This window comes from Aegilops tauschii, chromosome 2, assembly GCF_002575655.3.
Source record: "Aegilops tauschii subsp. strangulata cultivar AL8/78 chromosome 2, Aet v6.0, whole genome shotgun sequence".
Classification (NCBI taxonomy): domain Eukaryota; kingdom Viridiplantae; phylum Streptophyta; class Magnoliopsida; order Poales; family Poaceae; genus Aegilops; species Aegilops tauschii.
Genome location: NC_053036.3, coordinates 357,006,100 through 357,030,377, shown reverse-complemented (window position 1 = coordinate 357,030,377; position 24,278 = coordinate 357,006,100).

Below are 24,278 nucleotides of genomic sequence, written 5' to 3'. Positions count from 1 at the left end.
CTGAATTTTAGTTGCAAAAATTAGATACTGCTAGTGATTTTTAGCTTCATACACTAGTACAGCGAGGTGCTATACAAACGGTTTTTAACCCGTTTCAGCGACGACATTTGAAACCCAGATCATGAATTTCAAGCAACTCGAACATGAGCATGTTGCACAATCTTGGGAAAGGATGAAAATGATGTTAAGGAATTGCCCAACTCATGGGTTAGATCTTTGGATGATCATACAAAAATTTTATGCGGGATTGAATTTTGTTTCTCACAATCTTTTAGATTCCGCCACGGGTGGTACTTTTATGGAAATTACTTTGGGTGAAGCCACCAAATTTCTTGATAATATCATACCGAAAGAGCTCCTACTAGTAAAAAAGTTAATTCGGTTGAAGAAATTTCTTCTTTGATTGAAAAAGTTGATGCTCTTGTGAAATTGGTTGCTAGTAAAAGTGCTCCTATTGATTTGAATGATATGCCTTTGTCTACTTTGATTGAGCAAAATAGTGATGCCGTAGATGTGAATTTTATCTCTCGAAATAATTTCAACAACAATGCTTATAGAGGTAATTTTAATCCTAGGCCTTTTCCTAGTAATTCCTTTAATAATTGTAATTCCTATGGAAATCCTTCTTATAATAATAATAATAATAATAATAATAATAGGAACACCTATGATCTTGAGAATAATATTAAAGAATTTATCAACACGCAATTGTTTTTCAACACTTCCATAGAAGAAAAGTTGAATAAGATTGATGATTTGTCTAGAAGTGTTGATAGAATTTATCATGATGTGGAAAATCTCAAGATGAAATTTTTTGTGCCTAAGGTTGATGAATCAAGTAAAGCTCTTTATGTTTCTATGGATGAAAGTAAGAAAAGAACCGCTATGCTTAGAGCTAAAAGAGAATTTTTAGAAAAAGCATTTTCTAGTGATTACTTTCGCAAAAGTGATGAAGATCTTAAAATGATTGGTGTTTCTTCTATTGATTACTTGTTTAGTAAAATTAAGATTGATGAAAAAGGGACTGGAGAAGAGTCAACTTTAGTTAGAAGGCGTCCCGATATTTTGGAGGGTGAAAATCTTGCTGAGAAAATTGATGAAAGTGGGTTTGAAAAGGTCAAAACTTCAACTAGTGATGTGCCCACTCTTTTGGATTACAAAGACTTTAATTATGATAGTTGCTCTTTGATTGATTGTATTTCTTTGTTGCAATCCATGATAAATTCACCCAATACTTATGAACAAAATAAAGCTTTTACTAAACATATTGTTGATTCTATGATGAAAGCTTTTGAAGAGAATTTGGAATTAGAAGTTTCAATTCCTATAAAATTGCATGATGAATGGGAACCTACTATCAAAGTCAAGATTAAAAATTATGAGTGTTTTTCTTTGTGTGACTTGGGTGCTAGTGTTTCTACAATTCTGAAATCTTTATGTGATGTGCTTGGTCTTACCGATATTGAATCCTGTTCTTTGAATTTGCACTTGGCGGATTCTACTATTAAAAAGACTATGGGAAGAATTAATGGCGTTCTTATTCTTGCAAATAGGATATATGTGCCCATAGATTTTATTGTCTTGATATTAATTGCAAACCGTCTTGTCCAATTATTCTTGGTAGACCGATTTTACGCACTATCGGTGTCGTGATTGATATGAAAGAAGGCAATATCAAGTTCCAATTTCCCTTGAGGAAGTGTTTGGAACACTTACCTAGAACAAGAATTAAGCCACCATATGAATCAATCATGAGGGCATCTTATGGATCTCAAAACAATGACAAAATTTAGATCATTGCTTTATGCCTAGCTAAGGGCGTAAAACTATAGCGCTTGTTGAGAGGCAACCCAATGAATAAAATTTATTTTTGCTTTTTTCTTTCTGTTCTTGAGTGTTTGCAAAATTATGCTACTGTTATGATTGTGTTTTTTTTGTTTTAATTAGTTTTTGTGCCAAGTAAAGCCTTTAGGATCTTCTTGGGCGATAGTTGTTTGATCTTGCTGAAAAACAGAAACTTTTGCGCTCACGAAAACAATTCTCATTTTTTACCATAGAGTGATAAAATACCAATTCTTTTTGCAGAAGATTAATATACAAATTGCTCATGTCGTCCTAATGTTCCAAATTTTTTGGAGTTTCAGAAGTATTCGAAATATCCAGATTACTATAGACTGTTCTGTTTTTGACAGATTCTGTTTTCTTTGCGTTGTTTGCTTGTTTTGATGGCTCTATGGTTTTCTTTGATGAGTTTTTGCCATAGAAAAGTTGGAATACAGTAGATATAATGCAAGAACAAAATATGAATTGGTTTACTACAGTACTTATAGTAGTGATTGCTTTCTTATACTAACGGATCTCACGAAGGTTTTGTTGAGTTTTGTGTGATTGAAGTTATCAAGTTTTGGGTTATGTTACGATGGATGAAGGAATAAGGAGTAAGAAGAGCCTAAGCTTGGGGATGCCCCGGCATCCCAAGCTATTATCCAAAAGAGAGCAAGCAACTAAGCTTGGGGATGCCCCGAGTGGCATCCCCTCTTTCTTCTAACGACCATCGGTATTTTACTCAAACCTATATTTTTATTCGTCACATACTATGTGTTTTGCTTGGAGCGTCTTGTATGATATGAGTCTTTGCTCGTTTTATTTTGTTTTTTAAGTCTTGATTCCTTGCTGGACACACCTATTTGAGAGAGCCAAAATTATGTCATGAGTTGTTTAATTGCTCTCTATGCTTCACTTAAATTTTTATGAGCTATGGACTTGCTCTAGTGCTTCACTTATATCTTTTTTGAGCACGGTGTGCTTTAGTATTTTTGAAGAAATGCTCTCCTGCTTCACTTAGATTTATTTGAGAGTTAGTAAAATTTTCAAGAAATTCTCTCTTGCTTCACTTAAATTAATTTGAGAGAAAGAAATATTATGCTCATGATCTTCACTCATATTTGTTTGAGCTTATCAAAAGAAACGCATGAAAATTAGTCCCAAAGTGATAGATATCCAAGAAGGATATAATAAAAACTTTCATGAAGATCATTGGACAAAATAAACTTGATTCTTAGTAATAGTTTTGAGATATGATGATGTGATATGTGAGTCATCTTGATGAGTAATTATGCTTTAGTTAGAATATTGGTGTTAAGGTTTGTGATTCCCTATGCAATCACAAAAGTCAATAATTATGCAATGAAATTATATCCTACTTGTGGTGCATTATTTGGTGTTAATTATGCTTAATGCTCGCTTACGAAGATTATTTGTTTCTTGGTTGGTCGCTTCTCAATCTTTTGCTAGCCTTCATTTTGCACTAAGTATGATCACTACTTGTGCATCCAAAATCCTTTAAACCAGTTTTGCCACATGAGTCCACTATATCTACCTATATGTGGTATTCTTTTTCCGTTCTAAGCAAATTTGTATGTGCCATCTCTAATTTTCAAAATAAACTTCTCTTTTGTGTGTTCATACCGCTCGCGGAGCGGTGAGGGGTGGCTAATATTTTCCATGCTAGATGTGTTATTCTCACGATGAGTGTTTATTCACTTGTCATTGCACGAGAGTAAGGCAAAGGTATTAGGGATGCCCAGTCCCGAAATGAAAAATGAATTTACTTTATGTTGTCAAATAATAAGTTCCTTGGAAAGTGTTGGTATGGAAGGCAACCGTGGATACGGCTAGCCATGGAAAGTGAAAGGATGGTGGAAAAAGGAATAAACTTTATTTTCTGTTTGGGAACCGTCTATGATATATCTAGCATGGAAAGTGTTGGGAACTCTAAGTCGTTTTCGTTGGTGGGAAAGACACACCTCCCAAAATGTTTTATCTCTAAGTTTTTCGCTTTGAGCTCAGGCACCTCTACAAATCCCTACTTCCCTCTGCTAAGGGCCTTTCTTTTACTTTATGCAATTTTTATTTTTGAATTTGAGTCTCCATCTTCTCTTATAAAGCACCAACTAGGAGGTATGATCGTACTTGAGTATTGGGTGTAGCTAATATGTGAGTGTGTTTCATGAATGGATCAATGATTGAGCATAATGGGCTAGGGATAACTTATTTTAGCGATGATATTTTGAAAGACATGGTTGCTTGTTGATATGCTTGAGTATTTAAGTTATCATGTCAGAACTAGACTATTGCTTTGAACAATATAAAAGTCCAAATGTCCATCCTATAAAGAAAAGAAATATGATATGACATGTTAGGCAGCATTCCACATCAAAAATTCTGTTTTTATCACTTACCTACTCGAGGACGAGTAGGAGTTAAGCTTGGGGATGCTGACACGTCTCCAACGTATCTATAATTTTTGATTGTTCCATGATGTTATATTATCAATCTTGGATGTTTATAATCATTTTATATCATTTTTTTTACTAACCTATTGACATAGTGCCAAGTGCCAGTTGTTGTTTTCTGCATGTTTTTTACATCGCAGGAAATCAATACCGAACGGAGTCCAAATGCAATGAAACTTTACGGAGATTTTTTCCGACCAGAAGACACCTAATGGGCCAAGGCTGTGCCTAAGGGGTGCTCCGAGGAGAGCACAACCCACCAGGGTGCGCCAGGAGGCCCAGGCGCGCCCTGGACGGTTGTGCCCACCTCGGGTGCCGCCCGGACCTCCTCTTTGATCTATAAATACCCCAATATTCCAGAAACCCTAGGGGAGTCGACGAAAAGTAATTCCAGCCACCGCAGAGTCCAGAACCACCAGATCCAATCTAGACACCATCATGGAGGGGTTCACCACTTCCATTGGTGCCTCTCCGATGATGCGTGAGTAGTTCTTTGTAGACCTTCGGGGTCCGTAGTTAGTAGCTAGATGGCTTCCTCTCTCTCGTTTGATTCTCAATACAATGGTCTCTTGGAGATCCATATGATGTAACTCTTTTTGCGGTGTGTTTGTTGGGATCGGATGAGCTTTGAGTTTATGATCAGATCTATCTTTTATATCCATGAAAGTTATTTGAGTTTCTTTGATATCTTATATGAATGATTGCTTATAGCCTCGTATTTCTTCTCCGATATTTGGGTTTTGTTTGGCCAACTTGATCTATTTATCTTGCAATGGGAAGATGTGCTTTGTAGTGGGTTCGATCTTACGGTGCTTGATCCCAGTGACAAAAGGGGAACCGACACATATGTATCGTTGCTACTAAGGATAAAATGATGGGGTCTATCTCTACATAGATAGATCTTGTCTACATCATGTCATCATTCTTATTGCATTACTCCGTTTCTCCATGAACTTAATACACTAGATGCATGCTGGATAGCAGTCGATGTGTGGAGTAATAGTAGTAGATGCAGGCAGGAGTCGGTCTACTAATCTTGGATGTGATGCCTATATAATGATCATTGCCTGAATATCGTCATGAGTATTTGAAGTTCTATCAATTGCCCAACAGTAAAAAATTTACCCACTAGTGAAACCTACGGCCCCTGGGTCTCTTTCTCATATTATTTGCCTTTGCGATCTATTTTATTTGCCTTTTATTTTCACACCTATTAAACTAAAAAATACAAAAATACCTTGCTGCGTTTTATTCTTATTTATTTTATTTGGTGTTCGATCTATCAATCTATTACAATTTATCTCATGTCTGTTTGCCTATCTTGGGCGCCGTTACCCGAAAGGGATTGACAACCCCTTTAGCACGTCGGGTTGCGAGTAGTTGTTATTTGTGTGCAGGGGCTGTTTACGTTGTGTTTCTTGGTCCTCCTACTGGTTCGATAACCTTGGTTTCATCACCGAGGGAAATACCTACCGTCCCTGTGCTGCATTATTCCTTCCTCTTTGGGGAAATACCGACGTAGCTTCAAGCCGCATCACGCCACGCCTCACTCTTTTAATGGCTAGGAGGTGCCGTGCGGACAGGTGCTTGAGTGCTTGACTAAACGGGAGGCGTGCGAGCTGTACTCCAATGCGGAGGCTCACTGGGAAGCGTGCGAGTTGTACGCCACGCAGGCTCACCGGGAAGCGAACCCTTTGACTTCCATGGCCGCCCGCCTTGCTTGCATCCTCTCCATTAATGGCGCCCAAGCCGCAGTTTAAACGGTTTTTAAATATAAAACACTCATCGCAAACGTTTTAGTTAGAACACCCGAATGCAAAACCGACAACTTCCGCAGGAAGCCAAGGGAAAATGTGCCTAGCAGGATTTGTGCAGCTCTTGATCGTAAACGTTTTAGTTAGAACACCCGTATACAAACCGACAGCTTCCCCAGGAAGCCAAGAGAAAATGTGCTGAGCAGGATTACTGCAGCTCTTGTTCGCAAACGTTTTAGATAGAACACCCGTATGCAAAGTGAGAGTGATGGTCTTCCCCCTTAAGTCGAGGGAAAATACGCAGCGCAGGATTTGTCCATCCCTTCAACGCAAATGGTTGTTTTGGATGACCCGTGTGCAACCACGTACAAATAATTTGATAAGATTTGCATCTGTCATATTGGGTATGTTGCCATTTGTCAAACTGGAAAGATTGACATTTGTTGATCTAGTAACATTGCCATTTGTCAATCCTTGTAACACTGCGATTTGTCAAATATGCAGCTAAAAGTCGCTAGCACTATCTAATTTTTGCAACTAAATTTCAGTAATTAAGCATAGATTTCGTTCATAGATTAAGCAGTCGTTCTTAATTTATACAGACAGTTCAACTCGGCAGCTGAATCAACCAAACTTTTCCCCAATTGTTGCCAACCACGTACTGAAATAGCTAGTTCAACTATATATACTAGCGAATTTTAAGTACGTTGTACAGTTCCACCACACATCTATAGTCAGATGAACTGAACAAAATAGCCCCTAAATACTACTACTACGGAGGGGCTTTCTGCTACTTCCGGCAGCCTCTCCTCTGCTGAGCGCGCTTAGTAAGAGGTAAAGGAGGAGGACGAGGAGCCTACCGATGAGCTGGACAAATGCAATACGGTGCCTGCCACTGCTGCACGTTCAGCGACGCTCGCCAGCTCGAACACCCACTGCTGCTCCAGACGATCCCTCTCGAAGGGGCCAGACTGCTCGTAGATCTCCTGATTCCTCGCCTCTGCGTCGGCATGTGCTGCGGCCACGACTGCGGTAAGGCTCTTTGCATGCTCGACGAGGCGCTCCTCCTTCTCCCGCAGGAACTCGATGGAGCGCGCAAGGTCGCTGATGCACGTGCGGGCCTCCACCTCCGCCTCCCTCCTTCGGGCGGAGATGGCGGAGCGGGTGATGTTCCAAGCGGTCGACGGTGGGCTGGCGGCCACGGCTGCCGATGATGGGGTGGCGGCCACGACGGCCACCTCCCGCCTTCGGGCCGCAGTGGCGGAGCGGGTGATGGCCAGCAGTGGGGTGGCGGCCACGACGGCCACCTCCCGCCTACGGGTCGCGGCAGCGAAGCGGGCGATGGCCGACAGTGGGGTGGCGGCCATGACGGCCACCTCCCGCCCTCGGGCCACGGAGCCGGAGCGGGCGATGGCCCTGGCTTTCAACGGTGGTGTGGCGGCAACGGCGGCCGGCAACAGCTACCGACTGGCAGTGGCGGCGGATCGTGTGGTGGGTGTTCCGCGCACACCCAACAGGGACGACACGCGCACTACACTACGCCGGCGACTGAGCCGCCGCTGCGGTGTAGCCTCCCAGCTGGAGCTGTCCTCTAATGACGGCGGAGTGGTTGAGCGACGACGACGGACCGGTGCCATTGGCGATTGTGGGAGAAGCAGTTGAGATAAGCTACAGGGAGGAAGGGGAAAATGCGACGCAGGACTCACCGGCCGTGAGGGTTTATATACCAGGCCGGTAAGCATTGGGAGTTTGGGGGATTTCACCGAGACGGGCGGGAAGCTTGCGTGGGAACGGGCTCACCGACGATTCATTGGCGCCACTTCGAGCCACCGGTTGGCCAGAAGAACGCCCCCGCGCGCTGCGCAAGCTTGCGCTGTAAGCCGTCTACGGCAGCGGGGTGACAAGTGATACGTCTCCAACGTATCTATAATTTATGAAGTATTCATGCCATGTTTACAACATTTTTATATGGTTTTGGTATGATTTGCATGGAACTAGCCCGGACTGACGCTATTTTCAGCAGAACTACCATGGTGTTATTTTTTTGTGCAGAAATGAAAGTTCTCCAAATGAGCTGAAATTTTTTGACGGTTTTTTTGGAACAAAAGAGGCCCCCGAAGATTCATGGAAGGACCAGAAGGTGAAGGAGTAGGGCACAAGACACCGGGGCGCGCCTGGGCCCTTGTCCGTGCCTCGGTGGGTTGTGCTCACCTCGAGGCCCGTCTTAGCGTGAAACCACCGCCAAAAAATCCTATAAATAGAGAAACCATCAGAGGTTAACCTAGATCAGAAGTTCCGCTGCCGCAAGGCTCTGTAGCCACCAAAAAACAATCTAGACCCTATTTGGCACCCTGTCAGAGGGGGGGGATCATCACCGGTGGCCATCTTCATCATCCCGACGGCCACCACGATGAGGAGGGAGTAGTCCACCCTCGAGGCTGAGGGTTTGTACCAGTAGCTATGTGTTTAATCTCTCTCTCTCTCATGTTCTTGAAATGTCACGTTCTTGATGTATCGCGGGCTTTGTTAATATAGTCGGATCATATCGTGTTTCCCCCTCTCTATCTTGTTGTGATCAATTGAGTTTTTCCCTTTGAGATTTCGTTGTTATAGGATTGAATACTTTTATGGATTTGAGAACACTTGATATATGTGTTGCAATTGAATACTCGTGGTGACAATGGGGTATCGTATTGATTCACTTGATATATGTTTTGGCACTCAACTCGCGGATTCCCGAGGTGACATAGGGGTAATCTATGCATAGGGGTTGATGCACGTTCTTGCCTTTGTTTCTCTAGTAGAAATCTTGGGGCACTCTTTGAAGTTCTTTGTGTTGGATTGAATATTATGAATCTGAATTTGCTTTGGTGTTATTTTAGTACGAACTCTTGGTTAGATCGATCGGAAAGAATAACTTCGTGTTATTTTAGTACGAACTCTAGGATAGATTGATCGGAAAGAATAGCTTTGAGGTGGTTTCGTACCCTACAAACAATTCCGTCTTATGTTCTCTGCTAGATAGGAACTTTGGAGTTATTCTTCATTGCACGTTGAGGGATGGTTACATGATCCAATTATATTAGCATTGTTGAGAGATTGCACTAGTGAAAGTACGGACCCTAGGCCTCATTTTCACGCATTGCAATACCATTTTTGTGACCGTTTACTATTTGCTACCTTGCTGTTTTTATTTATTTAGATTATAAAAATATATTTCTACCATCCATATTACACTTTTATCACCATCTCTTCGCCGAACTAGTGCACCTATACAATTTGCCATTGTATTAGGTGTGTTGGGGACACAAGAGATTTCTTGTATTTGGTTGCAGGGTTGTTTGAGAGAGACCATTTTCATCCTACACCTCCCACGGATTGATAAACCTTAGGTCATCCACTTGAGGGAAAATTGCTACTGTCCTACAAAACTTAGCGCTTGGAGGCCAAACATGTGTCTACAAGAATAAAGTTGTGTAGTAGACATCAAGCTCTTTTCTGGCGCTGTTGCTGGGGAGGTTAGGTAAGCGGCACTCACATCCCGTCAATGAAGCTCTTTTCTGGCGCCGTTGCTGGGGAGGTGAGTGCTTGAAGGTATATCTTTAGATGTTGCAATTGAATCTTTTAGTTTCTTGTTTTACCACTAGTTTGGTTTATAAAAGAAAACTACATACAAAATGGAATTGAGGTTGCATCATATTATTGATCATCTTTATAGTATCTTTCTTGAATATGATGGTTCAGAAAATTGTGCTCAGTTGTTAGAAGAAGAAATCAATAAAATGTTTGGCACAAAATATTTGAATGATGAGCATGATTGCAATGTTGTTAGTATGAATCTTTGAATATCCATGATGTTAATGATATGCAAAGCCATAAGCTTGGGGATGCTATATTTGATGAATATGATATTTTTAGTCCCCCAAATTTTGATGAGAAAATTTATTATGATGATTTGGAGAGGTCGTGACTTTATTTAATGATGAATCCACTATTTTGGAGGAGGTTGCAATTGATTGTGACAACAAAGTTCCTATATATGATGATTATGGTGATGACATGTATGCTATAAAGAATGATGATAACCATGAAACTTGTCATCATGATTTTAATTTTCACTCTCATGATAGTTATTTTGTTGAGTTTGCTCCCACTACTATTCATGAGAATAAATTTGCTTATGTGGAGAGTAACAAAATTTCTATGCTTGTAGATCATGAAAAGAATGCTTTATGTGATAGTTATATTGTTGAATTCATTCATGATGCTACTGAAAATTATTATGAGAGTGGAACATATGCATCTACATATCTCAATAATATCAAGTTTCCTCTCTTTTTGTTGAAAGTTTTGAAGTTATGCATGTTTTGCCTTCCTATGCTAGTTGATTCTTGTTCCCATAAGTTGTTTGCTCACAAAATCCATATGCATAGGAAGTGGGTTAGACTTAAATGTGCTACTCATATGCTCCATGATGCTCTTTTTGTGTTTCAATTATTATCTTTTATGTGAGCATCATTGAAATCATCATGCCAAGCTTAAAAGGCATTAAAGAAAAGCGCTTGTTGGGAGACAACCCAACACTTTTACCTACTGTTTTTATGTGTTCGCATGATTAGGCTACTTTAGTAATCATGTATTATTGCTTTCGTTTCAATAAAGTGCCAAGTAAAGCCTTTGGGATCATGTTGGGTGATAGTTGATTTGATCTTGCTGAAAAACAGAAACTTTTGCGCTCATGAAAATAATTCTAATTTTTAACAGAAGAGTGCTTTTGAGTTGATTCTTTTTGCATAATATTAATATACAAATGTCTCACGTCTTCCTAGTTTTTTCATAATTTTTGGAGTAGCATAAGTATGGTAGTTATCCAGATCATTACAGACTGTTCTGTTTTTTTACAGATTCTGTTTTCAATGCATAGTTTTCTTTTTTCTAGTTTCTATGGCTTATATTGCTCAATATAAATTGTGAAAATGATATGCTACAGTAGGCATTTTGTGGAAACAATTACGAATCTTGTCTTTGACAGTACCAAAGTGAAATGGTTTGCTCTTTATCTTACTAACCTCTCTCACAAAGTTCCGTCAAGTTTTGTGTGATTGAAGTTTTTAAGTTTTGGGTAAGATATCGATATGAGGAGAATAATGAGTGACAAGAACCTAATCTTTGGGATTCCCAAGGCACCCCCAAGGAAATATTCAAGGAAGATCCAAGCAACTAAGCTTGGGGATGCCCCGGAAGGCATCCCCTCTTTCGTCTCCAACATTATCGGTAACCTCACTTGGAGCTATGTTTTGATTCGTCACATGATATGAGTTTTGCTTGGAGCATCAATTTATTTTGTTAGGATTTTCTTTCTGTTATTTAGAATAATGTTTTCATATTTTATTTCAATAAAAGTGGCATTGATATCCTTTACTATGCTTATTTTACAAGTCTACATGTTGCTGTTTGAAAACAGAAAGTTTACCGCTGTTGCAAAAATTCCCTATAAAAGTCAGAATGTGATAAAATGTTGAAACTTTTTGCATAATAAGCTCTGATAAATTTTCTACATTGTGGGAAATTTTCATAACTTTTAGAGTTAGGGAAGTATTGATACTCTTGCATTCTTTACAGACTGTACTGTTTTGGCAGATTGCTGTTATGTTTGCATTGTTTGCATATGTTTGCTTGTTTAATGATCCTATTTGAGGATAGGAGTATTAAATATGCAGAGGCATTTAGTATGCAATGTTGAATAATAATTTTAGTGATTTTCTACAGTAGAGAATGATAAGGCTTTTGCATTGGTTTATACTAACTTATCTCACGAGTTCTTGTTGAGTTTCGTGTGGATGAAGCTTTTGAGATTTAGAAAAACCGTGATATGAGAGGAATTAAGGATACACAAAAGCTCAAGCTTGGGGATGCCCAAGGCACCCCAAGATAATATGTCAAGAAGTCTCAAGCATCTAAGCTTGGGTATGCCCCGGTAGGCATCCCACCTTTCTTCTTCAACAATTAACGGTTAGTATCGGTTGAGCCTAAGTTTTTGCTTCTTCACATGATGTGTGCTATTCTTAGAATGTCATTTTATTTTGTTTTTGCTTGTTGTTTTAATAAAATTCTTAGATCTGAAAGTTTTGAATAAGAGAGAGTCCTCAAATAGCTACCTATTTACTTAACTACTCGCTTGATCTTCACTTATATCTTTTTGGAGTAGCTTGTCATTTGCTCTAGTGCTTCACTTATATCTTTTTGAGCATGGTGTGCTTTAGCATTTTTAAATAAATTTCTCTTGCTTCACTTAAATTAATTTGAGAGAAAGAATATTATGCTCATGATCTTCACTTATATTTGTTTGAGCTTATCAAAAGCAACACATGAAAATTAGTCCCAAAGTGATAGATATACAAGAAGGATATAATAAAAACTTTCATGAAGATCATTGGACAATATAAACTTGATTCCTCGTAATAGTTTTGAGATATGATGATGTGATATGTGAGTCATGTTGATGAGTAATTATGCTTTAGTAAGAATATTTGTGTTAAGGTTTGTGATTCCCTATGCAAGCACGAAAGTCAATAGTTATGCAATGCAATTACATCCTACTTGTGGTGCATTATTCGGTGTTAATTATGCTCAATGCTCGCTTATGAGATTATTCGTTTCTTGGTTGGTCGCTTCTCAATCTTTTGCTAGCCTTCATTTTGCACTAAGTATGATCACTACTTGTGCATCCAAAATCCTTTAAACTAGTTTTGCCACATGAGTCCACTATACCTACCTATATGCAGTATTCTTTTGCCGTTCTAAGAAAATTTGTATGTCCCATCTCCAATTTTCAAAATAAATTTCTCTTTTGTGTGCTCGTACCGCTCGCGAGGCGGTGAGGGGTGGCCAATATTTTCCATGCTAGATGTATTATTCTCACAATGAGTGTTTATTCACTTGTCATTGCACGAGAGTAAGGCAAAGGTATTAGGGATGCCCAATCCCGAAATGAAAAATGAGTTTACTTTATGTTGTCAAATAATAAATTCCTTGGAAAGTGTTGGTAGGAAGGGCACCCGTGGATACGGTTAGCCATGGAAACTGAAAGTATGGTGGAAAAAGGAATAAACTTCATTTTCTGTTTGGGAACCGCCTATGATATATCTAGCATGGAAAGTGTTGGGAGCTTTAAGTCGTTTTCGTTGGTGGGAAAAGTATGCCTCTCAAAATGTTTTTTATCTCTCAATTTTCGCTTTGAGCTCTGGCACCTCTACAAATCCCTACTTCCCTCTGCGAAGGGCCTTTCTTTTACTTTATGCAAATTTTATTTTTAATTTGACTCTCCATCTTCTCTTATAAAGCACCAACTAGGAGGCACTATGATCGTACTTGAGCATTGGGTGTAGCTAATATGCGAGTGTGTTTCTTGAATGGATCATTGATTGAGCATGATGGGCTAGGGATAACTTGCTTTAGTGTTGATATTTTGAAAGACATGGTTGCTTGTTGATATTCTTGAGTATTGAAGTCTTCATTTCAAATATAGACTATTGCTTTGAACCATCTAAAAGTCCAAATGTCCACGTTGCTAAAGAAAAGAATATATGATGAATATGATAGGTAGCATTCCACATCAAAAAATATGTTTTAAATTGCTACTTTATCACGATGAGTTTTATGAGAAAGAGTTGTTGTTATGATGCTAGGAAAAGTGATTGAAATTATCATTGATCAAACTTATGCACTTTGCTAGCGTTCACACTTCATAAATTATTTATTTTATCATTTACCTACCCGAGGACGAGTAGGAATTAAGCTTGGGGATGCTGATACGTCTCCAATGTATCTATAATTTATGAAGTATTCATGCCATGTTTACAACAATTTTATATGGTTTTGGTATGATTTGCATGGAACTAACCCGGACTGACGCTGTTTTTAGCAGAATTACCATGGTGTTGTTTTTTGTGTAGAAATGAAAGTTCTCCAAATGAGCTGAAACTTTTTGACGACTTTTTGGAACAAAAGAGACCCCCAAAGATTCGTGGAAGGACCAGAAGGTGAAGGAGTAGGACGCAAGACACTGGGGCGCACCTGGGCCCTTGTTCGTGCCCCGGTGGGTTGTGCTCACCTCGAGGCCCATCTTAGCGTGAAACCAACATCAAAAAATCCTATAAATAGAGAAACCATCAGAGGTTAACCTAGATCAGAAGTTCCGCCGTCGCAAGGCTCTGTAGCCACCAAAAAGCAATCTAGACCCTTTCCAGCACCTTGCCGGAGGGGGGAATCATCACCGGTGGCCATCTTCATCATCCCGGCAGCTACCACGATGAGGAGGGAGTAATCCACCCACGAGGCTGAGGGTTTCTACCAGTAGCTATGTGTTTAATCTCTCTCTCTCTCTCGTGTTCTTGAGATGTCACGATTTTGATGTATCGCGGGCTTTGTTAATATAGTCGGATCGTATAGTGTTTTCCCCTCTCTATCTTGTTGTGATGAATTGAGTTTTTCCCTTTGAGATTTCGTTGTTATCGGATTGAATACTTTTATGGATCTGAGAACACTTGATATATGTCTTGCAATTGAATACTCATGTTGACAATGGGGTATTGTATTGATTCAGTTGATATATGTTTTGTCACTCAACTCGCGGATTCCCGAGGTGACATTGGGGTAATCTATGCATAGGGGTTGATGCACGTTCTTGTCTTTGTTTCTCCAATAGAAATCTTGGGGCACTCTTTGAAGTTCTTTGTGTTGGATTGAATATTATGAATCTGAATTTGCTTTGGTGTTATTTTAGTACGAACTCTTGGTTAGATCGATCGGAAAGAATAGCTTCGTGTTATTTTAGTACGAACTCTAGGATAGATTGATCGGAAAGAATAGCTTTGAGGTGGTTTCGTACCCTACAAAAAATTCCGTCTTATGTTCTCCGCTGGATAGGAACTTTGGAGTGATTCTTCGTTGCACGTTGAGGGATGGTCATATGATCCAATTATATTAGCATTGTTGAGAGATTGCACTAGTGAAAGTACGAGCCCTAGGCCTCATTTTCACGCATTGCAATACCGTTTTTGTGACCGTTTACTATTTGCTACCTTGCTGTTTTTATTTATTCAGATTATAAAAAATATTTTTCTACCATCCATATTACACTTTTATCACTATCTCTTCGCCGAACTAGTGCACCTATACAATTTGCCATTGTATTAGGTGTGTTGGGGACACAAGAGATTTATTGTATTTGGTTGCAGGGTTGTTTGAGAGAGACCATCTTCATCCTACACCTCCCACGGATTAATAAACCTTAGGTCATCCACTTGAGGGAAAATTGCTACTGTCCTACAAAACTCTGCGCTTGGAGGCCCAACACGTGTCTACAAGAATAAAGTTGCATAGTAGACATCAACAAGACGTGTGAGTGGAGGACGAAAGGACACATACACATACGGTTAATACAAAAAAAATGTTTGTGATTTAATTACCTACTATACCCCCGTCCTGGTTTATAAGTAGGATTTAACTAATAAAATACGAATGCATGTCGCCAAAGATTATATCGTTGGATTCGTATTTTAACATAGTTTCCAGTTATACAATTTTTGTAACATGCATTAACACTTTTTTGGTTAAATTTAAGGTTATATACCAACAAGCGTTTGCCCGCAACACATACGGCTTATTCCATCACGAATAGCTCGGATGGATCAACTGTATGCCACATATCGCACACGCAACTCTAATCTGATTCGTGCTTGATGTCTCCGACATCGCTCGCACAGTTCATCTTATTTGACACGTATCACTGTGCCGGCCTCTGCTCGCGTCCCTCGGCAAGCTCTGCTCGCCGTTAGGCGCCGCGGCGCGCTATGCTCGCGCCCGTTGGCGCGCTCTGCTCGCGTCCGCCGGTGCGCTCAGCTTGTGGACAGCTTTTCCTTGCGTGTTCAATTGCTATATGCATATATATATATGGTTGCTCACCGTTGAGGTGACCGCGAAACGCTCTGCTCACGTCCCTCCATGCACGCTCTGCCAGCGATTGGGCGTGCGCACGATAACGTCGGGGCCCCCATATGCATGCGGTTGCACCGCGCGCGTTGCCACGCGATGCACTTACGTGCGGCACGATGGAGTTACGCGCTGCAAATTAGAACTTCCATCAGGGCCTGCCGATATTCCTGGCCGTCCGGCTTCCCCTTTAATTCCCGCGGCCATTATAACCTTAGTCTCTTCAACCTTTCGATCGCGCCCCACAACTCAACAAGCACACCCACGATGACACATAGAGAGGTGATGTACACCATCGACCCGGCCGTGGTGGACGACTACATCAACAGTGTTGAGCAGTTGCTTGCTCGAGACAAGTACAAGGTGGTCGGCATCGACCTCCAGTACACCGCCGGTCGTCCCAGCATAGAACATAAGGTTGCCGTCACCCAGTTGTGCGTGCGCCTCATGTCCTCATCTACCACTACTGCATGGCCACAGAGCCTTGCGACCGTTTCAACAGGTTTTTCAACAGCACCGACTACAAGTTCGCCACGGTGGAAACCGATGATGTCAAAGCGCTCAGTGTTACGGGCTTGGCCTCCAAGAACCTTGTCGAAATCCATGACCACTACAGGGTCTGGGGCAGCACGAAGAAGGACTCCCTGGTCGAACTCGCCTCGGCCATCATCGACCCCTACTATGAAAAGATGAAGCAGGATGCCCAGAGAACAAGTCCCGTATCCTGGCGCAGGGCCTGGATGCTGCAACTGGATGAACCTCACCTCAGGTTCGCGGCCAAGAGCGTGTACACATGCTACGAGATGCACAGGTGGATAGTTGACATGAGGAAGTGCCTCGTTACCCAAATTGACGAGCCTGGATCGAGCCACAAGCAGAGCAAGCGTCACAAGAAGTAGATGATGATCAGATAATCGTTTATGCTAGTTAATCATGCATGTAATATATAGTTTACTTTATTGGTGTGTGGAAATGTCATGTGTGTAGTAGCCACCTATGTAATTATGCATGTAATAGTTTACTTTGGTGTGTGCAAATGCCATGGTTGTAGTAGCCACCTCTGTAAGTGGATGTTTAATTTGGTTATGCAACCATGTCCTTATAAGTGTGTGTGTATATATATATGTTGTTGTTTTGTATGCAATCCCATCGCACAACACACGCGTCTTATTAGCAGCAACCGTCTGTATTATTATCGGTCTTCACACACATTTCTGATTACAGACCTGTTTGCCGCGTATCACACACATCTTGTTATATTGAATCGTTTCTGTTCTCTTGTCTCAACACAAACAGTTCATCCGAGTGAACCGCATGCCGTATATCGCACACACCTTGATCTGGCTGACCGTTTCTTCTGTGTTGCCTAATCACAAATAGTTCATCCGAGTGAACGGTATGCTGTATATCACACACACCTCCATCTGGCTGCCTGTTTCTTTTGTTCCTCCTCATCGCAAACAGTTAATTGAACTGAACCGTATGCCCTGCATCGCACACGCAACTAAAATCTGAACTGTGTTTGATGCATCCTCCTTCACAAACATTTTGCACCTTTTTTGACGGGTTTTTTACACCACCGTTTGCAATTATTGCATCACACACAGTTTCGTCGAAGGGTCTCTGATCGTAGTGTCGCATTAGCAGCATCCTGCAGTAGTGATATTTTGACAAATCGTAGTGTTACAAGGTTGACAAATGGCAATGTGACTAGATCAACAAATGTCAATCTTTCCAGTTTGACAAATGTCAACATACCCAATATGACAGATGCAAATCTTACCAAATTGTTTGTAAGTGGTTGCACACGGGTCATCCAAAAGAACCGTTTGCGTTGAAGAGATGCACAAATCCTGCTCTCACTTTGCATACGGGTGTTCTATCTAAAAGTTTGCGACCAAGAGCCATTAAAACCTATAGCCATTAAAACCAAGACACGTGGTAACACGTGAATGGTTAACAGAACGCACACGGTTTGAATTATACAAATGTTTGAGATATTAAAGTGGCAGCTATTTTTTCAAAATGCCTTTTTTGGCTGTTATTCGAGTGCGTCTTCTCTCAAAATGGACACGAAAAATACCACAACATGTTGGGTGCCATTCCATGATAGCATGCCAAGTTTCATGAATTTCAGACGAGTTTTGGATTTACTAGAATTTAAAAACAAAGTATCTCAACGTTTTGCCAGCAATCAACGGTGCCCTGGTGTTTGAAATTCATTCCCATTTCTTGCATGGGACCTAAGCATGCACCCAAGGACAAATATTTGATTTTTGAACCAATTTATATGCAGTGGAGCATGTGCATGTAGTTCAAATTTGAATTATGCACATAAATGCATTGAAAACTCAATTAATGCATAAAATTGTCCAAACGAACCCCGAAAAATCCCAAAAATTGACACAACACTCCTGTTGTTCTATGTTGACACGGGAATTTTTTTGAAAGCAATAAGAGGCAATGGATATCGTTTCGTCCCCAAAGGTGGGACGTTCCCTACCGAAACCATCATGCTTGTTGTGAGAAGCTCTGGTTTGTGAGAAGCATATACCCAAACCTGCCCCAAATGGGACAAAAATTGTACCACGGCATGTTGATGCCGCTCCATGATAGCATGCCAAGTTTCATGAATTTCAGACGAGTTTTGGATTTACTAGAATTTAAAAACCAGGTATCTCAATGTTTGCGGCCGAGTGACGGTGGCAGGGTGTTTGGCATTCATTCCCATTTCTTGCATGGGACCTAAGCATGCAACCAAGGACACAGATTTGAATTTTCAACCAATTTATATGCATTAGAGCATGTGCATGTAGTTCAAATTTGAATTATGCACATAAATGCATTGAAAACTCAATTAATGCATAAAAATGTCCAAACGAACCCCAAAAAATCCCAAAAATTGACACAACACTCCTGTTGTTCTATGTTGACACGAGAATTTTTTTGAAAGCAATAAGAGGCAATGGATAGCGTTTCGTCCCCAAAGGTGGGACGTTCCCTACCGAAACCATCATGCTTGTTGTGAGAAGCTTTGGTTTGTGAGAAGCATATCCCCAAACCTGCCCCAAATGGGACAAAAAATTTACCACAGCATGTTGATGCCGCTCCATGATAGGATGCCAAGTTTCATGAATTTCAGATGAGTTTTGGATTACTAGAATTTAAAAACTAGGTATCTCAATGTTTGCGGCCGAGTGACGGCGGCAGGGTGTTTGACATTCATTCCCATTTCTTGCATGGGACCTAAGCATGCAACCAAGGACACAGATTTGAATTTTCAACCAATTTATATGCATTAGAGCATGTGCCTGTAGTTCACATTTGAATTATGGACATGAATGCATAGAAAACTCAGTTAATGTATAAAAATATCCAAGCGAACCCTGAAAAATACCAAAAATTGACATAACACTCCTATTGTTCTATGTTGACACTAGGAAAAAATTGAAATCAGAAGAGGCAATGGATATCGTTTCATCCAGAAAGGTGAAACGTTCCCTACCAAAACCATCAGGCTTGTTGTGAGAAGCATATCCCCAAACCCGCCCCAAATGGGACAAAAAAATTTACCATGGCATGTTGATGCCGCTCCATGACAACATGCCAAGTTTCATGAATTTTAGACGAGCTCTGGATTTACTAGAATTTAAAAACCAGGTATCTCAATGTTTGCGGCCGAGTGACGGTGGCAGGGTGTTTGACATTCATTCCCATTTCTTGCACGGGACCTAAGCATGCAACCAAGGACGCATATTTGAATTTTCAACTAATTTATATGCATTAGAGCATGTGCATGTTGTTCAATTTGAATTATGCACATGAATGCATAGAAAACTCAGTTAATGTATAAAAATATCCAAGCGAACCCCAAAAAATCCCAAAAAGTGACACAACACTCCTGTTGTTCTATGTTGACACTAGGAAAAATTTGAAATCGAGAAGAGGCAACGTATATCGTTTTGTCCAGAAAGGTGAAACGTTCCCTACTGAAACGATCACACTTGTTGTGAGAAGCTCCGGTTTATGAGAAGCTTATACCCAAACCTGCCCCAAATGGGACAAAATTTTTACCACGGCATGTTGATGCCGCTCCATGATAGCATGCCAAGTTTCATGAATTTCGGACAACTTTTCGATTTACTAGAATTACAAAAGCAAGTACGTCGACGTTTGCCCGAGAGCCACGGTGCCATGGTGTTCAAAATTCATCCCCATTTCTTGCATGGGACATAAGCATAAACCCATGGACACATATATGATTTTACAACCCATGTTGGTGCACCGGAGCAAGTGCATGTAGTTTAATTTTGAATTGTGCACCTGAAATGGCTAGAAAACCAATTTAATGTATAAAATGTCCAAGAACGAACCCTGAATAATTCCAATTCTTTTACGACACACATATAGTTGCATGTTCACTGCAGATAAAAGGTCTAGCAATTCAAACACCGTCCATTGCCGCTGTGACCCCATTATGTAATTCAAATCAAGAAGAAAAATCAAGTAGATCCCACATAGTTTATTATAACCAACCATGTGAGATGCAACACAAAATATCTTGGAGCACCGTTGGAGTACAGTACGCATACGGCTGACACGAGAAGGTGCGACGGCTACAGTCCACAGCCCGCTCTGAATAAGGAACCGTGTCTGATGACACGTTGCGCGCCAGTTTTTTAGCTGAAGCGATTCCAAATTTTCGGCTTCCGCGGAAATATCTACCTCCCCGCCCCCTCCCCCTTACCAAAAGCCACATTTCCCCTGTTTCTGCCTTCCTTTCCAAGTTGAAACCTTCACTCCTTTCTTGCAATGCCGCCTCCTCGCCAGCAACCCTCCTTCACGCTGCTCGACCTCGTCTATCCAGGCAGGTAATCCACACCTGACCCCCATCCTCCTCCTCCTTCCACATCCCACATGCCCCGACCGCCGGAGCGAGCGCGACACCTTCCACCCAAATCACCGACCGCTCGACCAAATAAGCGCCGCCCTAAGCCATGGTGCACGTAGTATAGCTAGGATCTCAAGGAGCATTTGGTAGCGGAGAAGCAAATCGCGGCCGCACGCGCGGATGTGGTCGCGATGGCTGCCATTCGTGCCGACCCCCAGATCTTGGAGGAGCACCTCGCCGTTGAGGCCACCGTCGATGCCTCGCGCGCCAACACTGCGACGCGGTTGGCTGCTTTAAATGACAGTTCGTGGTGTTTTCTCGAGGCCACCGTTGGTGCCTTTGACGAAGACTATGAGGTGTTTTCTCAGCGTGAACGTGCTTACCTCATCCCGAGAGCCAGCAGGCTGGTGCCCGGAGCGACTGAGGCAACTCACCACTACGACGAGGCCACCCACGTTGCGGAGGCCTCGCCCTGTTCCATGTCCAAGGAGCCAATCATCATTGATATCTCCGACAATGAGGAGTAGCTTGTCTTATTAGCTCACTATAAGGACCCATGTTCAGTTTGCTAGCTACTTCCTTTCCTTAACAAATTCTAGTGAATTGCGCTATCTACTTTTACCATGCAATCTTCTGCTATAGTGTATATGTTCTATATGTCGTGCAATGTGGTGTTAAGTTAACTGTTGTTGGGGAACGTAGTAATTTAAAAAAAATCCTACGCACACACATGATCATGGTGATGCATAGCAACGAGAGGGGAGAGTGTTGTCCACGTACCCTCGTAGACCAAAAGCGGAAGCGTTAGCACAACGCGGTTGATGTAGTCGTATGTCTTCCCGATCCGACAGATCAAGTACCGAACGTACGGCACCTCCGAGTTCAGCACACGTTCAGCTCGATGACGTCCCTTGAACTTTGATCCAGCCGAGCTTTGAGGGAGAGTTCCGTCAGCATGACGGCGTGGTGACGATGATGATGTTCTACCGATGCAGGGCTTCGCCTAAGCACCGCTACGATATTATCGAGGTGGACTATGGTGGAGGGGGGGCACCGCACACGGCTAAGAGATCCAAGGGATCAATTGTTGTTTCTAGAGGTGCCCCCTGCCCCCGTATATAAAGGAGCAAGGGGGAGAGGCGGCCGACCAGGAGGAGGTGCGCCAGGGAGGAGTCCTACTCCCACCGGGAGTAGGACTCCCTCCTTTCCTAGTTGGAGTAGGAGAAGGGGGAAGGAGGAGGAAGAGAGGAAGGAAAGGGGGGGGCGCCCCCCTCCTTGTCCAATTCAGACTAGAGGGGGAGGGGGCGCGCGGCCTGCCCTGGCTGCCCCTCCTCTTCTCCACTAAGGCCCATCTTGGCCCATTAAACCCCCGGGGGGGTTCCGGTAAGCCCCGGTACTCCGGTAAAATCCCGATTTCACCCGGAACACTTCCGATATCCAAATATAGGCTTCCAATATATCAATCTTTATGTCTCGACCATTTCGAGACTCCTCGTCATGTCTGTGATCATATACGGGACTCCGAACTATCTTCGGTACATCAAAACACATAAACTCATAATATAACCGTCATCGAACTTTAAGCGTGCGGACCCTACGGGTTCGAGAACTATGTAGACATGACCGAGACACGTCTCCGGTCAATAACCAATAGCGGAACCTGGATGCTCATATTGGCTCCTACATATTCTACGAAGATCTTTATCGGTCAAACCGCATAACAACATACGTTGTTCCCTTTGTCATCGGTATGTTACTTGCCCGAGATTCGATCGTCGGTATCTTACTACCTAGTTCAATCTCATTACCGGCAAGTCTCTTTACTCGTTCCGTAATACATCATCCCGCAACTAACTCATTAGTTGCAATGCTTGCAAGGCTTATTGTGATGTGCATTACCGAGTGAGCCCAGAGATACCTCTCTGACAATCGGAGTGACAAATCCTAATCTCGAAATACGCCAACCCAACAAGTACCTTCGGAGACACCTGTAGAGCACCTTTATAATCACCCAGTTACGTTGTGACGTTTGGTAGCACACAAAGTGTTCCTCCGGTAAACAAGAGTTGCATAATCTCATAGTCAGAGGAACATGTATAAGTCATGAAGAAAGCAATAGCAGAATACTAAACGATCGAGTGCTAAGCTAACGGAATGGGTCAAGTCAATCACATCATTCTCCTAATGATGTGATCCCGTTAATCAAATGACAACTCATGTCAATGGCTAGGAAACATAACCATCTTTGATCAAGGAGCTAGTCAAGTAGAGGCATACTAGTGACACTCTGTTTGTCTATGTATTCACACAAGTATTATGTTTTCGGTTAATACAATTCTAGCATGAATAATAAACATTTATCATGATATAAGGAAATAAATAATAACTTTATTATTGCCTCTAGGGCATATTTCCTTCAGTCTCCCACTTGCACTAGACTCAGTAATCTAGATTACACAGTAATGATTCTAACACCCATGGAGCCTTGGTGCTGATCATGTTTTGCTCGTGGAAGAGGCTTAGTCAACGGGTCTGCAACATTCAGATCCGTATGTATCTTGAAAATTTCTATGTCTCCCACCTGGACTTGATCCCGGATGGAGTTGAAGCGTCTCTTGATGTGCTTGGTTCTCTTGTGAAATCTGGATTCCTTTGCCAAGGCAATTGCACCAGTATTGTCACAAAAGATTTTCATTGGACCCGATGCACTAGGTATGACACCTAGATCGGATATGAACTCCTTCATCCAGACTCCTTCATTTGCTGCTTCCGAAGCAGCTATGTACTCCGCTTCGCACGTAGATCCCGCCACAACGCTTCGTTTAGAACTGCACCAACTTACAGCTCCACCATTCAATGTAAATACGTATCCGGTTTGCGATTTAGAATCATCCGGATCAGTGTCAAAGCTTGCATCGACGTAACCATTTACGACTAGCTCTTTGTCACCTCCATAAACGAGAAACATATCCTTAGTCCTTTTCAGGTATTTCAGGATGTTCTTGACCGCTGTCCAGTGATCCACTCCTGGATTACTTTGGTACCTCCCTGCTAAACTTATAGCAAGGCACACATCAGGTCTGGTACACAGCATTGCATACATGATAGAGCCTATGGCGGAAGCATAGGGAACATCTTTCATCTTCTCTCTATCTTCTGCAGTGGTCGAGCATTGAGTCTTACTCAACTTCACACCTTGTAACACAGGCAAAAAACCTTTCTTTGCTTGATCCATTTTGAACTTCTTCAAAACTTTGTCAAGGTATGTGCTTTGTGAAAGTCCAATTAAGCGTCTTGATCTATCTCTATAGATTTTGATGCCCAATATATAAGCAGCTTCACCGA